The sequence below is a fragment of the Mandrillus leucophaeus genome, unplaced genomic scaffold (genome assembly GCF_000951045.1).
Source record: "Mandrillus leucophaeus isolate KB7577 unplaced genomic scaffold, Mleu.le_1.0 Scaffold1481, whole genome shotgun sequence".
Classification (NCBI taxonomy): domain Eukaryota; kingdom Metazoa; phylum Chordata; class Mammalia; order Primates; family Cercopithecidae; genus Mandrillus; species Mandrillus leucophaeus.
Window position 1 is genome coordinate 14,564 of NW_012101456.1, and position 18,246 is coordinate 32,809.

The window sequence follows — 18,246 nt, forward strand, 5'->3', positions numbered from 1 at the left end:
AAGTGTGACAAATATGTCTTAAGCACTTACTCTGTGCCAGGCATCAGACTATCTGATAGATCAGGAGTTTATTATCTTTACTTGATTGATCTTCATGACTCATAAGTTAGGAGAACCAACAATATGAAATAGTGGAAATGTGAAGCCATCGAGAGCATTAACTCTAAAGAGAAGGAAATAAGTCTAAAGGAGAACATGTTTATCCCATGGATGAGAAGGACAGTGCCGGGGCCATGTGGGAGGAGACCAAGCTGCAGATGAGGAGAGTGAGTCACCCTGTGCCAACAACTGCGGGGTAAGCTAAGGTGCTTGAGGGTAGAGATGCAGTCAAGCCTCTCGAGCAGAAAATGGAGCAGCTAATTTCAGAGTGGGAAATGCCCCTCTGGAAGGAAGTCAACCTCTTATGATCAGGACCACAATACTGAGATAGCTAAGAAAACACAAATTCAACTTTTAAAATGTTTTTATAAAAACACAGGAGAGAGAAAAAGTCCAAGTTCACTTTGGCTTTTGGAAAAGACCCAAAGGATTTCTTAATTCATACGAAGCATTTTGGCCTCAGTTCTATTAAAACATTTTAAATTCTTTGATATGTAATCCTCTTTGGGGGTTTGGATAAAACAAGGGCATTATGAAGTTTTGTTTAGGGAATGTCATCCCATGAAAGTATTTGCCAGTGGATTTTGGAAGGATTCAACACTGTTTTGTTGGATGGTTTTATATACCAGGTGAACTGAACACATGACAGCAGGGATTTTTACTCAAGAAAACTTGAGAAGAACTGTAACAAAGGGAAGAGAATAGAAGTCATAGTTTTCAATTCCAAGGACTCAGTAACCCATCAATGATTACTGGCTTCTAGGGAGAGAGTTAGATACCAGAGTATTTTGTTAAATGTTTTATATTTATATAAATGTATACAGTACTTATTAATATTTTATAAAGTCATTGATATGTACACTACAAAGAATTGAGAAATGGAAGACTAGGAAAATTGGGCACTGTATCTGATGCTGAATTTCTAGCAAATTTAGAAAATAAAAAGTCTATCAAAGGAGTGCCCTATTTTGTTTCTGAATTTCAGATGAGAAGAACAGAAATAACTCCTATGACTCTAGGAGGGAGGAATGAGAATGAGGAAACTGGGGTTGTGCTTGCTTGGAGTCTAATCTGTGCACCACCTGTTATTAGAACCCTGAGAAAGCAGCCTACCATACAATTTTAGGTTTGGCTTATTGAAGCCTGCGTTTATTGAATTTGTAGCATGCACTGCACTGAGGGAAGCAAAGGGATACCTGCCTTCGAGGAGTTTAGAGGGCTGTGACTAACAAGTGGCTATAAGCAAATGAATTATCATCCTTAATAAAATATTCAAGTGATAATTACTAACTTAGTGATATAGTGTGGCTGTGTCTCCACACAAATCTCATCTTGTATTGAAGCTCCCATAATTCCCACATATTGTGGGAGGGACCCAGTGGGAGATAATTGAATCATGGGGGCTGTTTCCCCCATACTGTTTTCCTGGTAGTGAATAAGTCTCACGAGAGCTGACGGTTTTATAAAGGGAATTCCCTTTCGCTTGGCTCTCATTCTCTCTCCTGCCTGCCACAGTGTAAGACTTGCCTTTTGCCTTCTGCCATGATTGTAAGGCCTCCCTAGCCACGTGTAGCTGCGAGTTCATTAAACCTCTTTTCCTTTATTATAAATTACCCAGTGTTGGGTATGTGTTTCTCAGCAGTGTGAAAACAGACTAATACAGTTAGTAACGAAAAACTTTGACCAAATGGAAAAGTGTGCATGCATTATCTCAAGTCCATCAGAAATCTGAAACAAAACAAAACAAAACAAAACCAAAAACCTATTCAAATAGTTTTTGCACATGAAGAAAAAGGAGACAAAATCAGACAACTGATAAGGGTTGTATCTGGCTTCTCACTGTTCTGTCAAGATGGGAGTTTCTGATTTAACCAGTGTCATATTGGTAGCTACTCTAACTGAATTCATTGAAAAATTGCCATAGTATGAGTCAGGGTTTGCCTCTTTCAACTTATCTCCTTTTAGCATTCTATGCTTTATTTCATGGAATAAAATAATCCCATTACAGATAAGAAGCTTGAACTAGAAGATATAATTATCAGTCCTAATTCCGGCACTCAGAAAAAACACAACAAAATAACTGAAACAAAACTTACTTGCATATAGTGCTCATTATGAGCCACAAACACTCTGTAAAAACTAATGCATGCAAACTCATTTAATCTTTACAACACTATTCATTCAACAACGCTACTTGGTGAGTACTTTTATAGATTCTGGTGCCGTGAAGTAGAAGCTATCATTATCCTCGTTTATGAGTGAATTCGATACATCAACTCATGCCTCCTCTTGAGCATTTTGGCCTTACTTAGCTCTTGAGATTTCAAACGCTCCCCTGGCAAGGAAAGCAAACCACATCCCCACATTTCCTTTATCCTGATCTTCATTTATAAGCCTCTAGGGACCCTGGTGAATACAGCTGAATTTTATTTATTTGAATTCATCTCAAAGCAGTGGTAGGGCATCTTTTCATGTCTTTAGAGATAGGGATTCACATGAGGGAGAGAAGAAGCTAAAACCATGAGCTATCACAGAGTACAGCTTCCTGCTGGAAGCAGCACTAAATCAAATAAGACATAATGTATAGGAAGTTTGTCTTAAAAACCTTTAGGAAGAAGGTAGTCTACACAAATCTTCACTGAGTTCCTTCTCATGTCCTCTTAATTTTCTTACTTGTTGTGTAATACAATATGTGGGTGTAAATTAAGATAGACATTAGGAAAAATAAGACCAAATAATCTAGGTAATTGTTATTTAACATGTATGAGTCTCATTTTAATGAAATAGATCAATATCATGGCCCATGACGTAGTAAGTTTAAAAAGCTAAAAACAAAAAAAGATAAAAAGTAAAAGGAAAGAAACTTATGTGTAGGGATGGTTCTCAAAGTATGACTTATTGACCTCTGAGACTCCATGAGACTCTTTCAGATAGTTCAGAAGGTCAACATGATTTTCAAACTATTACTAAGACATCCTTTGCTTTGTTCATTCTCATTCTATCCTGAGTATACAATGGAGGTTTCCAGAGGCTACCTAATGTGTGATAATCACAATGAATTGAATGCAGAAGCAAATCTGAGAATCCAGCTGCCTTCCATTAAACCAGAAATCAAGGAAATTTGCAAAAATAGAAAGTGTGATTTATGTTAACATGCAATGGATTTATCATTATTTTAAAATAAATTACTAAATATTTCTAAAATCCTCATTTTAAATTTCTAATATGATAAACATTGATACATGTAATCAGTGGTATGCTGCTAAATGTTTAACAACTGGCTCTCTGGGGGGACAGGGAGAGCCCTGATTTGTAGTGCAAGCTGATTCCATGGTGTAAATATTCCAACGATGGCAGATTTCAAGCTACCACTGAACCTGGAGTAGAGAGCTGGTTCCAGCTGGCTCCAGCACACTACTGGATATAATTCACACAAACAAAAACTCTTTGGGGCCTCAATAGTTTCTGGAAGTGTAAAGAGGTCCCGTTCTCTGTCGGGGTCCTTTGTTATATAACCCCAGAAAACCATGTTACTCCCCTTAGAGAACTTTATCCCATGTTGTGTGTGCCCCGAAGGGAGCAGGGCCAATGGAGGTTTTCACTAACTGCCCATGGGGGCCGGGGCCTTTACAGAGAACACTGCAACTCATTTATTCACCCACAAATAAAAAGTGATGACCTACATATGCTGGGCACATTTCTAGACATTGCAGTATAGCTGTTAACAAATGAGACCAAGTCCCTGCTCTCATGGGGCTGACATTCCCTGGCTCACAGTGACCAGGGGTCTTGCTCCAGGACATACCACAAATGCATGAGCAGACCCAGGCTGAGAACCCAGGTCTTCCACGTCTAGTGCTTCTCCCCCTACTTGCCTTAATTCCTAGATGCTGAGGTTGTACAAAGACTGACCTCAAGACACACAGGATAATTCAGTATTTGTATCCTTTGACTTCTGGAAGGCATTGGGCCAGGTATTAATAATTTCAAAAGTCATAGATTCAATGCAGAAGAAGCTTCAAAAAAGATGAAGTCACAAAAATCTGGAAAAATGCAGTAAGTGAGGCCACATAGATGAAGTAGTCAGACACAAGAGCATACCATACGCGAAACACAGCAAAGCTGACCTTTGTTGTGTTACTGATGCATAACCATAAAAAAACCCTACATCTTTAGATATCATATATCAGAATCATTCGGAGATAAGGGTATTTTAAAAAATGTGTCTGAGAAAGAGAGAGAAAGAATTTAAATAGGCCATTGTTGCAAATGCGCCTCTGTCAGGGAAAGGTCTTTGTAGTTAAAGTGAAATGGCATTTCTTTGTTAATGAGGTGAACATTTATGAAGAGCTCTATGTACATTTTTCAGAAAATAATAATGTAGGTATCTCTTACAATGCAATACATTTCTAGGCTTAGTCCACCTAACCTGTTGTCTAAAATATACTGCAGTTTCCAACATAAGCATCCATGAATAAATTGAGTCATATCTTGCAAGTTGGAATAATTTACAAAGCTATGGCAAATGCTTTTATTAAAGATTTCCTATGGTAAAAAGTGGGTATAGTAATCACCTTGCCCAGATTTCACTTAAAAAACAGTTTATGGGAAGAAAGCCCACATTTTATACACTGAAAATTAATCCAGTTATTAGATGATACTTTGAAACTCAAGATCAGTTTATAGTAATTATAGTAATTAAAAGATAATAATGTTTCACAAATCAGGCAAATCTAGAAGTCAAAGGAATATAAAAAAGGATGTATTGGTGCTTTTCGAAATTTGAAAATAAATTCTAAAATGATTTGAAATAATGTGTAACTTCTACCCAGCAAAGCTACAAATCAAATCATTTCTCTGTTCACCTAAGTCAAAGTTAAAAAAGTGTGACCATGAGGTTTGATGGACTGTACAATGTGAATATTTTATACTGGTTTCCTCAAAATGGCTGCCCAGAAGTCTCACATTCATTCCTGTGCTAATTGCTCTCTCCTGGAGCTCACTGCATTAGATGCCTCACCCAGAGCTCTGGAGCTGCTACTCTCCAGGGTCAGGCAATGATGCTGTTTGGATACAGATGGTGGGAGTTTTTTAGCAGGCAGACCACTGGCTGATGTGAAGCTTCAGGGCATTTTGATACACAGGGTTTGGGTTTGGGTTTACTCTTAGGAAGTGGGAGAAGGGCAGAGTCGCGGTCCTGGAACCTACCTGCGCCCCATGTGCTGACCAACAGGGCAGATTTAATAATTTCTTCATGACCCAAGTGGGTGCTAGGCTTGACATCTGGAAACTCTGGTCAACCAGTTGGGATGCTGAATAGCGGGATCAAAAAGATGTATTTGGATAAATACATTCAGTTTGGCTTGAGGTTTTCTTTAAATTGCAACACTTATTGAAGTCATTGGGAAACTATACACCTAAAATTTTGCTTTAAAAAAAAAACAACTTAAAAAACAGTCACTCTTTTGAATCAAGCATTTTTTTCTTTTCCTAAATAGAATTCCAAGGTTGAGGCCTTAAAAAAAGTGATAGAAAAAGTAACTTTGATCACATGAATCATATACATGTTTGGGTGAACAACAGAAATTAAACCATTCTTCTCTTAAAAGGAGATCTGATACCTAATTCCTATATGTTACCACTTAAATCATAATCCTTGACTAAAGAAAACATTCAGGAAATAATAACTTAAAAGCACTGAGAAGGCATGTTCAAGTTGAAGTAAAATTAAGCTATTGATGAATAGACACACTGGAGCAAGTCTTAAAGACAGGTTAAAACACTTTAGTGTTCTGTCATGAAGGTTGGAATATTTTCTGTATCACAAAATCCACTAGTATATAATGTTTCTGAACAGAAAGGTACATGTTAAAAGGTAAAAACTGGAGTCAAGTCATATCTTTTTGCTTTCTGACAAAGATATCTGAGCAGTATATTTTAATGTCCAGTTGAACATTATCAGTACATTTATATTCTTTATTTTTTGTTTGTTTAACTTTGGAAAACATTGTGCAACTCGTTTAAAATTAAGTAGTAAAATGCAAATAGGATTTTGGAAATATGGATTTTCTTCATCTATTACCAATTAGCTTAATATGTTCCTTATGGTGATAAGAGATTTTAGAGTACTTTTGACTTAAGATATAAAGGTGCTTTTCATTGGGGGAGGGATTTGGTGAGTGGAATAAGGTATTCTAAGATGATTGCTCTTGAGAATGTTAAAGATTCTATAATTTCCTAACCCAAATATGTATAATAATATTTGCACATAGATTATAACTTTAAATACACATTTGATTCTTTACATATTTACTCCATTACATGTAAAATGTTCCACCCATACATAGTCCTGAAAATTATCAAAGTGTACCTTAGCCATAGTTTCTAAGAAATAGACAAGATGAGTTTTCTCCTAATTCACACATGGTAGAGAATGCTAATTAGAAACACTGCTGATGAGATTTGATTACAGTCTCCTAAACCTCCAGAGAATTGACACTGAAGATATTACTTATTGGGATGCCAAATAATTATATTTGGTAGGGAAAAAGGGAAGAAATTTTACTCTTTTCTAGAATTATCTATGGCATAATAGAATAGATAGCAAAGGTTCCTATAGATTCTATACCTAGTAATTTTCCAGATGTGTTTCATGAAATGCATCATATATAAATTACTATATGAAACTGAAACTGGAAAGTGAGAGGTAAGCTGGAGGTTACTTTTGACTCAATAGAGATGAAAGGGAAGTAGCTGGGTGAGGTAGGTAAAGAACTGGACTTGAAATCAGTTCCAGTCCCATCTGCCCACCATGTTTACTTGTATAGACCCATGTAAATTACTTATTCTCTCTGCATCCCAGCTTCCTCTTCAGTAAAATAGTTGCCAATAACACCTAGCCCACTGGTTATTGTGAGGGTCAAAGGTACTAATTTTCACTAACTGGCACCTATTAGTCCATAAATATTAACCAAATTTGTATTTTACTAAGTTAAAGATCAAAGAAGTGAAAGTAGATTCCCACTTTTTATGCAGCCTAATAGTTTTACATGCTGCGATTACTACAATGAATCTATGCTTCTTAAAGTGAAACCTCCATTTGTGAGCTTCAGGTAGGCGAGCAAGTCACTGTAGAAGGGAGCTTGACAATTGTTCTTTTTGGTTTTGACTGTGGGACTGCCTTCCCGCCTTCCCAGATCTAAGAACTGTGGGAATACAACGTCATGGAAACATCCTGCCTGCGAATATAAATGTATTTATACAAATAGCCAAATCTTGATAGTTCTAAGTCTCCACCTACTCATACAGAATATAAAATTCCTTGCAGAGTTTTCTTTTCTCTTTTTATGGGACTCCCCAAAGGGATCCTCATGAGTGACATTGCTGTGCCCTAGGTCACTGGTTCTCAAGCGCTGCTGCACATTAGAACCATCTGGGAAGTTGGAAACAATCCTGCTGCCCACGCTGCACCCCCTGCCAATTATATCAGAATCTCTGGGGAAGCAACTGGCCAGCAAGATTTTTAAAACTCTCTAGAGTCCCAAGTCCCAAGCCTATCAGCATGTGGTTTCCCCTTGAACTCGCTTGGACAGTTTGGCTCTGATCTGCTGAATCCAAAACCCCACCCGCCAAATGACAGGACCTCTGCCCTTCCCCATCCAGCATCTGGTGTCTTTCTAGATGCTCAACTGTGGCCACCCATTAGAATCACTTAGGTAGAGTTTAAAATACTGCAGCTGAAGTCCCACTCCAGACTAAATAAATCAGAAATCCTGGGCATGGAGCCCAGGTATCTGGGATTTGTAAAAAAAATTCTAACATGTAGCCAGGATTGAGCATTACTGCTCTGGGAGTTTCTGAGAGGAGGGAGCTGGGTGGCATGTGTTGTCAGAGCCCGGAGCTGACCATCCCTCACTGCCTGCACCAACCTGCCCTTGCTGGATTCCAACTGCAGCCTGTGCTCCCTACCCACTGCTGCCCACTCTGCTGCCACCTGCCACCTGCCACCTGCAATTTCAGGACTGCCTCACTCCTTAGGGTATCTGCTATGTTTTCTGCCTTTGGCAGCTTGATCTCCATATTTGACTGTCTCCTGGTCTTGACTACTTATTTCTCTTCAATCAGCAGGAACTTCATTTTTATGTGTTCAGTTCTTTCAGAGATGGTCCCTTAGAGTTGAGCATCCACTCAAATTCTTTCAAGTTTACATCTCAGCATTCTGGGGATGGGGTGGGCTCCAGCAGGGTCACTTGTGTTCCCAGGGAAACAATTTACTCCCCCCAGAATTTTACTATTTAGTGCTCCCCTTCTCAGACTGCAGGCATGCCAGCAGGCAGGTGGGTTGGGAGGGCCAAGTTCATTCTCACAGTGTCCCACAAGAGGATGCTGGCCCTCAGGCTACATCAAACTCCTTTCCATTTATAGGAATTTTCCTCTTAAAGGTTTAGTTATTCTTTCCCGTGTCTGACTTCTTTCGTTTAGCTCCTTTTCACACATATATCACTACATGTCTAAATCCCAATTATGGATGAAATTTAAATTCCTTCTTTTGGTTTGCCTGGGTCTCAGGTCCATGAACATTCCAGAACCTATAACAAAGTGTTTTCTGCCTAGAACACAGGGGAGATCCTTAAAGAGTGATGTTACCTTATTCTACAGGCCAGTATATCCGAGTCCTACAAACAGCCCAGAAATTACACGAAACATTTGTCAGGGCCAAATGAGGAAAAAAATGTGCCCTTAAAATCAGACTATTTTTCCCTGGAAGGTTAGATTGTCTCAAACTCTTTTAGTCTCTAGTATGCTTGGATGAAGCAAAAGATCCCTATAGACCTCAACTTGGTACTATAAAAGCAAGCCAAAACCCAAACGATAAATCAGTACAAAGGCGAAGAATAGTAGTGTTTTCCCTAGGGGATACTGTAAATTATTAATTTATGCCAGAAATGAATACAGGCAGTATCAAAATAATGAATCGCTATGACACCAGCCTGCAGACCACCAATTAAGAACACCTGTATAAGGACATAAAAAGTTAAAACATAATTTCTTTCGTGGCCCTAGGGAAGACCTCGGCTCTACTCACAGAACTTCACATTAACCATTCAGAAACGTGCTGTGTCAGAATTCAGAATATTGAAGCTCTGCCAGGACTCATTCCAAGTGCTAGCTCTGATCCCTGTGTGCCTGTCTGTTTCTAGTTGGCCAAGAGATCTTTTATCCCGGCCCTGTGTTATAGACCCCCATACTATCATCAGAGCAACATCTTCAGAAAGAGAAAGCAAGTCAAGGGCTGGGGTATGAAGTAATTGTCTTGGAAACAAAACAAATTACAAATTACGAGTGTCCAAATCATACTTTCTCCAGAAATGAGTCTCAATTATCATGTTTTCACAGATCTCTAGGGGAAAAGAACTGTGTGAATTCATGTACTTATAATGACTAAGGCAAGGTTAGACATTTTTTCCCAACGGAAGCATTCCTTTATTTTTCAACAGGTATCTTTTCCCTTCTAGTTTGTTCTTGAAAATTTAATTCGAACAAAGCAAGACACAGCACAAACAGGGAAAAGAAACCTGTTTTAAAGCCGAGATTTTTTTTTTTTTTTTTAACAGTTAGAGCCAGTGGAAAAATACAACAGTAATAGTTTGTTACCTAGGTATTCACTGTTGAGGCAGGTCCATCATAACGGTTATTTATTTTCCCTTAAGAAGAGGTTGGTCACTGCTGATTCCAATCAAGTCCTTTTTCAATGTAACCCAGAGCAATTGCATTAAGTGACTCTCCTAAAACCAAACTCTTGTTCTCACTTATTAGATTTCTCTCTCGGGTACTTTATTCAGAGTTATATATCATATCTCCACTGATGGGATTCTTTGGAATTTTGAGCTGTGCCTCCAGAAGCAATTCAATTTCTTTTCTGAAGGAATTGCACAAAGACTTAACATTTTATTAAATACAATTGCTGCATCTTTCAAGATTATTAAGGAAATGGCATCCTTAAATTTGGCAACATTCTTTAACAAACACATGCCCAGGCACACATATTCAGCCTTGATGTTTTCTGCATTGCATCAATAAAATTTAATTAAAATGAGTAGAAAAATTACAGTAATTTCCATTTATCATTCTAAAATGCCATTATGAGACTGAAGCCCTTCATACTTACACCTATCAAGCAGGATGATAAAACTGTAATGGGTTATTAAAGGGGGTTATGCCATTGCCATCCTTAGAAATTTTAAGGTAATAATGGGCAACCATCTGTCTTGAGTGTCATCAAAGCAGGTACCAGACAAGCTGATCTCCTAAATTCCATTCAGATCAAGTTTTCCATTATGCATTGAATCAGATCCGTACATAGAAGGACATGAAATTTATATGTTGATATCCAAGCACTGATGATGGTATTTTTTGTTTTCTAAAAGTGAAAAATTAAGAGAGAGAGAGAGAGAGAGAGAGAGAGAGAGAGAGTACACCAGTGAGCACTATCTTTTTAAGGAGTTGGGGCTCTACGTAGTGAGAAAGAATACAAAACCATGATTTGGGGGAAAATATAATAAAGAAAATTAATATTTAGAAAAGGCTAAATGAGGTAGGTATACTTTCTTAGGGTTTGGTGGGCATGAGAAAGCAAAATTAAGGGAAGACTTTGGAAACTTGTTAGTAAGAAATTTAAAGGTAAATTAGTATGTGCCACCAAGACATTGCCTATTGGGTAGAGATAAAGACAATCCTGGGAGGTGATTTTGATACAGAGCCTTTTATGACGGTGATGAAGAAGCAGAATAAAATGACAATAATATTATTCAAGTACTCTTGGTTAGGTAGAATGCTGATGAATCCTGAAGAAAGCAAGCCAGCAAAGGCAAAACGGAATAATATATCTGTCATAAGATAAATAGGCGAACAGGATAGATGATGAGACAGCACCAACACTTTGGTGAAAAAAGACTATTGTTGGCTGTACCTATTAAGGCTCTCTCAGGGTTGTAGTAAAGCAGGGAAATGAAAAAGAAAAAAACTGGAGGAGAGTAGTGATCTGCAGGAATGGGGTTTCCTTCATCATCCTCTGTTAAGGGGACAGGGAAGAAAAACAGAAAGCCCAAGGAGAAGAAGAAGAATGGATTAGTGATAAAAGGAGAAAACAGTAGAATGCATAAATTGAAAATGATCAGGATAATATGTAAAGTTTCATAAATGTAATAAAAGGGGGAAAGACATGCATGTAATTTTCTGTAAGAAAAGGTCTATAATCAAACATATACAAAGGACATTAAAAACAACAATGAGTTGTTATGCACTACTCTATTCTTTGTGTGGCCTTAACTTCCCTAAGACTATAAAATCTGGTTAATAATAGCATTCACCTTGTAGATTTTATGTGAATATTAATGATAAATTGCATGAAACATATATGTTCAGTGTCTGACACAATTGTGTTCAACAACTGTTGATAGTAAAATTTTTAAAAACCTGGACAGAATAATTGTTTACTAAGAAAGTGGATATGGCCAAAATTGAATGAAGAAGCAGAAAACCCAAATATTCGACCATTACGAAATTAAAAGCACTATCAAACATTACTTCCAAAAGTGGCATTGGGCCTCCTCGTACTTTAAAATGTCCACAAATTATTTGACACCCCTTCCCCCACCACCACTTCAAAATGTAAAGCTTAATTTCCTTCCCATTGCACATGGTCCAATTTTAGGGAATAGATTCCAACAAATAGAATATGGCAGAAATGACAGTAAATAACTTTAGAGACTAGTTAATCAGAACCATTGCTTCTTTCTTTTTGCTCTCGCTGGTTTCACTTGCTCTGGGCAAAGTAAGCTTTCACATCATGAGGACACCCAAGCAGCCCTGTGGAAGACACAGGTGGAAGAACTGAGGTCTTCTGCCAACAGCCCATGTAAATGAGGCTTTTGGAGAGAATTCTCCAGCCCCAGCCAAGCCTTGAGACACGGAAGCCCTGCCCAACAATTTGTCAGCAACCTCACAAGACCCTGAGCCAAAGCCACCCAGCAAAGCTGATACTCCTGGATTCCAGGACTTCACAAATTATATGAAATAATAATACAAGTTTGTTGTTTAAAGCTGCTAAATTTGGGAGTAATTTGTTACACAGCAATATATGACATATATACCAAATATTGTTTTTAGAGGCAGGTGCTGTGTATTTTTAATTTACAGTGCATATTCCTTGACCAATGACCCATGTCCAGGTTGACCCTAGGTTGGAAAACTGGCTCAAGCCCTCAAAGTCATTGAATTTTCCTGGGTTTCAGTTTCCTCCAAGAAAATTCTGGGTTCAAAAGTTTATCTTTATGTTTCCCTTAGCTCTGAACTTCTTTGATTTCATGGCTTAAAATTTCCAACTGCAATTATATGCTATGATAAACAGATTTGTGGGTGAGAGAGTAGGACAGATTTAATTGAGAAGTTATAGTCCAACTACAGCTTTGTCAGAGAAAACAATTTACATGAAAAGTTTTCAAGGAGAAGCATGGATGTCTTACTCATCTTTATTTCTCCCTGGGTCCCAGTACCCAGGACATAGAAGGTATTCACTATTGAAGGTGCCAAATATTTATCTGTGGCTCCTACTATAATATATGTTGGTTGTGGAGTAAAGCCTTCTCAAGTAGGGAAATAATTCTTTCTGGGCACTGAAAGTACAGTGTGTTCTTGCCATGATGTGGGAGCTCCACTCTCATTAGCATTTAAAAGGAAACACGTATTAGCTGAACTACTAAATGTCCTTTATACAATATAATGAGTTTCATTGAAAAGAATCACCAGCTTAGCTAAGGAGAAATTGAAACACTTTGCCATCATTTATAAATTCAGCCCTTCTAGGATGGTATTTTTAAAGATATTTTGAACGAAGGAGAGAAGAAAAGTGGTAGAAATCTTGACAAAAGAAATGTAATTAGAGTAATTTAAAAACGGCAATTTTATGCTTTATGAAGATATCTGTGATCTTCTCAGAAGCCAGGGAGGCAGGGGCATTGTTGCCCATGATATTCTCTCTCCACTGTGCCTTGGAACAGGTAACTGGGATGGAACGTGACTGCTTTTGTTAAAAGAAATAGAAAAAAAATGCACAAAACCATAATCAAAAACCCACTGTAATGCAAATCAGTGAGGCATGGACACACTGCAGGAAACACGCAAGTAATGGAATTGTACTTTGTCTTTCTTTCAATATCTCAAGATCACCCTAGACATTTGCCTTATGCATCCAACTCATTAAATTTAAATTAATGCATCATATCAGAATTAAATAAAACCATTAATTAGCATATATTCTCTTCTCTATTTTTTATCTTGGAATGTTAATGGTCAAAATTCATTCACTCATTAATTTATTAATTAATTCAGAAAGAATTTATCTAGCTCCTAAGTTCAAGGCAAAACCAGACGGTAAATTTCCATAAACTTTTCATATAGATCACAATATCCTAAGAGGTTAAACAGTACAAAAATATGTCTGGAGTCACAGAAGGTTAAGATAAATTTAGATGTTATATATGTACACAGTTTACTAAAAAGAAGTGTGGTGAGTGTTAAGATTGATGTCATGGAAGTCACTTACCATATTTGCTCATAACTAACCCTTAAAACCATTAACAGAGACAAAAATACTATGAGTTGTCCAGTTTTTCCTCAATGATGCTATCATAGTTATCTGCATAAGGCAGAAATCTGATTATTATCATTATCTCTATGCCTAAAAGGCTTAACCAATTATTACCCTTATAGGATAGAGCTCTCCCAAGGGGAGCACACTGAGACACTAAAAGGTTCATCTGGACTTACCTCTCCATTTTCATTCTCAGCTGTCTTCCACACGCTTCCCTTCAGTGCTCCCCAACCTATACTAGTGGCCTACCCCTACCTACTTCTCTGAGGCAACCTGGGACCTAGTTACAGTGTGTTACCTCTTTGTTTCTGAGACTTGTCAAGCTTTTTATTTTTTCCATTTTTATTTTAGATTGAAGGACTACACGTGTACTTTTGTTATATGGTGTATTGCATAATGCTGAAGTTAGGGGTATGGCTGATCCTGTACTCAGGTAGTGAGCATAGTACACAATAGTTGTATTGTCAACCTTTATTCTTTTCCTCCTGCCTTCTAGTAGCTCTTAGTGTCTACTGTTGCCATCTTTATGTCCACGAGTAACCAATGTTTTTCTTCCACTTACAAGTGAGAACGTGTGGTATTTGGTTTTCTGTTCCTGTGTTAATTCGCTTAGGAAAGTGGCCTCCAGCTGCATCCATGTTGCTGCAAAGGACATGATTTCATTCTTCCTTATGGATGTGTAGTATTCTGTGGTTTATATGTACCACATTTTCTTTATCCAATCCACTGCTGATGGGCACCTAGATTGATTCCATGTCTTTCTTATTATGAATAGTGCTGCAGAACATATGCATGCATGATTTTTCGTAGACTAATTCATTTTCCTTTGGATGTATACCCAGTAATGAGTTTGCCAGGTCAAATGGTAGTCCTGTTTTAGGTTCTTTGAAAAATCTCTATACTGCTTTCCGTGGTGACTGAACTAATTTACATTCCCATCAGCAGTGTATGAGTTCTCTTTTCTCCACAGCCTCACTAGCATCTGCTTTTTTAAAATAACAGCCATTCTGACTGGTGTGAGATAATATCTCACTATGGTTTTGATTTGCACTTCTCTGATAATTAGTGATGTTGAGCATTTTCTCATATGTTTGTTGGCCACCTGTATGTCTTCTTTTGAGAAGCGTCTGTTCGTGTCCTTCCCCAATTTTTATGGGGTTATTTGTTTTTTCGCTTGTTTAGTTGTTTAAGTTTCTTATAGATTCTAGTATTAGATCTTTGTCTGATGCATAGTGTGTGAATATTTTCTCCCATTATGTAGGTTGTCTGTTTACTCTGTTGATAGTTGCTTTTGCTCTGCAGAAGCTCTTTGGCTTAATTAGGTCCCACTTGTCAGTTTTCGTTTTTGTTGCAATTGCTTTTGAGGAGTTTTTATAGTTTAAGGTCCTTCATTTAAATCTTTAATACATCTTAAGTTAATTTTTGTATATGGTGAAAGGTAGGGGATCCAGTTTCATTCTTCCGCATGTGGCAAGCCAGCTCTCCAGCACCACTTATTGAACAAGGATTCACTTCCCCATTGCTTATTTTTGTTGCCTTTGTCAAAGACCAGATGGATGCTGGTGTGCAGCTTTATTTCCAGGTTCTATATTCTGTTTTATTGCCCTATGTGTCCATTTTTGTACTGATACAATACTGTTTTGGTTACTGTAGCCTTATAGTATAGTTTCAAATCGGGTAACTTCATGCCTCCAGCTTTGTTCTTTTTGTTTAGGATTGCTTTCAAACTCTTTCTTAGTTTTATATTTTTGCATACTCTATTCTTTTTGCTTTTATCCTCCATGAAATCTGGGTGACAATATCCTAATTAACTCTACACCCAAACTCCAAAACATCCAACCCAAAAACCAGCTTCCCATGAAAACCTTCCCTCCAGTAAGCAATTCAGTTCTCTGGTTTTCATGACATGTTGTGCATCCCTCTACATTAACATATACCACATGTGGTTGTTTGTGCATGTGAGTGTGTGCATGCATACGCATATATATGTTTGTGAGCAAGTGTATGTCTTCTGCTATATTAGGACCTCCAAAGGACAAGAACCATGTGGTATTTGCCCTTGTCTCCCTGGCTTCCAGCATGGTACCAGCCATGCAATTACTGTAGTTCTTAGAACACAATTAGTCCATGCTTGAATTAAAAAGCTGTAAGGTTCTTCAGTCATATCCTGAGATGCTGAGTTATAGCAATATAAGATTTCTACTCTCTACCCTAAGGATGCAGGCAATCTTAGGGAAAGCCATCACAACCATTCACCTAGCAGCTGAGAGTTTTTCCAGGAAGAAGCATGCAGCCCTCAGTATGAAACTTTTTACTCCAGTATGAACCAGGGACTTTGGTTTTTGATGGCCTCATCCTTGGATTTGCTTTGACAACTTATTGAAATGGTATACCCAGTGATTTGGCCTCAAGTTAAATGGTAAACTCTAATTCCTCCTCTCATCTGTATGCATTTCAGTCTTTAATCAAGTGATCCCCACTCAATTGTAGTCTAAGAGAAAGAACCAGACATATGCGTTATGCTCCATGTCAAGTAAAATACATTAGATCTAGAGCATGATCCTTAAAACCCAGTCATTTAATTCAATCGTTCATTTTACAGATGGAAAAAGTGAAGCTCATGTGTGTTAAATAAATTCTCTGAGGCCATACTATGAGTACTAGAGGATGGGGGCAAGACCCAGTTTTCTAGACTCTCAGCCAAGTGTTCTTTCCACTATATCTTGCTGCTCCCATATTCCAGATCCTTTATTTGAATTTTCAGAGTCATGCACAGAACATATAATTTGGCTGCTATTGTCTTCTTTTATTGGAAATTTAAATTTGGATTTGCATTGCTGCTTTTCCATTCAATGGCGATAAACACTATAAATATCATCTGGGGGGAATGGAAATAAAATAAGCATCTGGAAAGAATGTGCTATAATGAAGATGTCATTGTTTGCCCATAAATGCTAGACAAAGAATCTGGCTTTTCAAAAGCAAATACATGAAAACATCGATGTCTATCCCAACTTGTATTTGTGTAAAACATTAAAATGCACTGAAATAGGTAGATTTTCAAAGATAACAGAATCAAATACTATATAAAATAAATGACTAATTATCTGAATTAGCTGAAAGTATAATAAATATGGCCAAACATTCATTTGTTTTTCCTTCCACCCATTCAAGGTTTACTGAATAAACGATGCCCCACAATTGGTACTATCCCATCTACTAACCAAATGATATTTAGTAAGAGGCAAAACAGTTTGAACCACAAAGTAAAACATCTGAGTTGAAATCTGCTACTTATGAGCCTAGAAAAAACTTGAATACATCATTTTTTTTCTTTACTGTTTCATCTCCTCAACATACAAAAGCACTGTTATTTCTCCTACCTTAAAAATAAAAAGATATTTTCTTTGGTCTCGATTCTTCCTCCAGCAATTACTTCATTTCTCTGCTGCCCTTCAGCAAAACTCCATTGAAGGACTTGTTGATACACGAGGTTTCCAATTTCTTTCCTCTTATTCTCCCTTGAACCCATTCTATTCAGGTTTTCTGCCAACATGGTTCTTATCACTGTTATCGATGATGTTCATTTTCTTCATCTTACTTGAAATTTCAGCAGCATTTGGTATAATTCATCACGCTCCTTGAGACACTCTTCTTTTGACTTCTAGGACGCCACACTTTCCTTTTCTTTTCCCTAATATCTATTACCTTTCAGGCTCATTTGCTGATTTTGGATTTCTTAACATTGGAGTACCTTAGATTGGTCTTTGGACCTCTTCTCTATCACTGCCTTAGAGATTCCATCCAGTCTCATAGTCTCAGTATCATCTCTATATGATACGCAATTATCATCTCTATATGTTAGTCATATGCTGACGACACTCAAAATTATATTTTTCTCCTAGACCTCTCCTCTGAACTCCAGAATTCTACATCCAACTGGCTACACAACAGCTCCACTTGACTAATACACATCCCAAACTTAACAAGTCAACCCTGGGCTCATAATTTTCCCCCCAAACCCGTTACTCTTACAGTCTTCCCTAGTGAATAATGGACACTTCTATTCTTTTAAAATGTATGTACATGCCTGTCCTTAAAGGTCTCAAGTGTTTCCCCACCTCATTTGGGCGCTCCATGACCTGTCTCTTCTCACTGCTCTGCTATTTCTCTCATACTCTCCCTTGTTCGCTCCATACCAGCCACATTGGTTCTCCTGCCCCACGGGGCCTCTGTATCTGTCATTTCCGATTTCTCTACAGCTCTGTCCCAAATGTCCACATGACTCCCTCTTTTACTTTTTTCAAATATCACCTTGCTGAGGCCTTTCCTGGATACCCAATCTAATATTACAAGCCTGCCTTCCCATCATATACTCCTAGCTACCCATCCCTGCTTTATTACTGACCTTATGTCTTACCATGAGTGCACTGTATACTTTGCTTATTTATTTTGACTGCTATGAAGCTCCTCAACTAGAAATTCTTTTTTTGTTC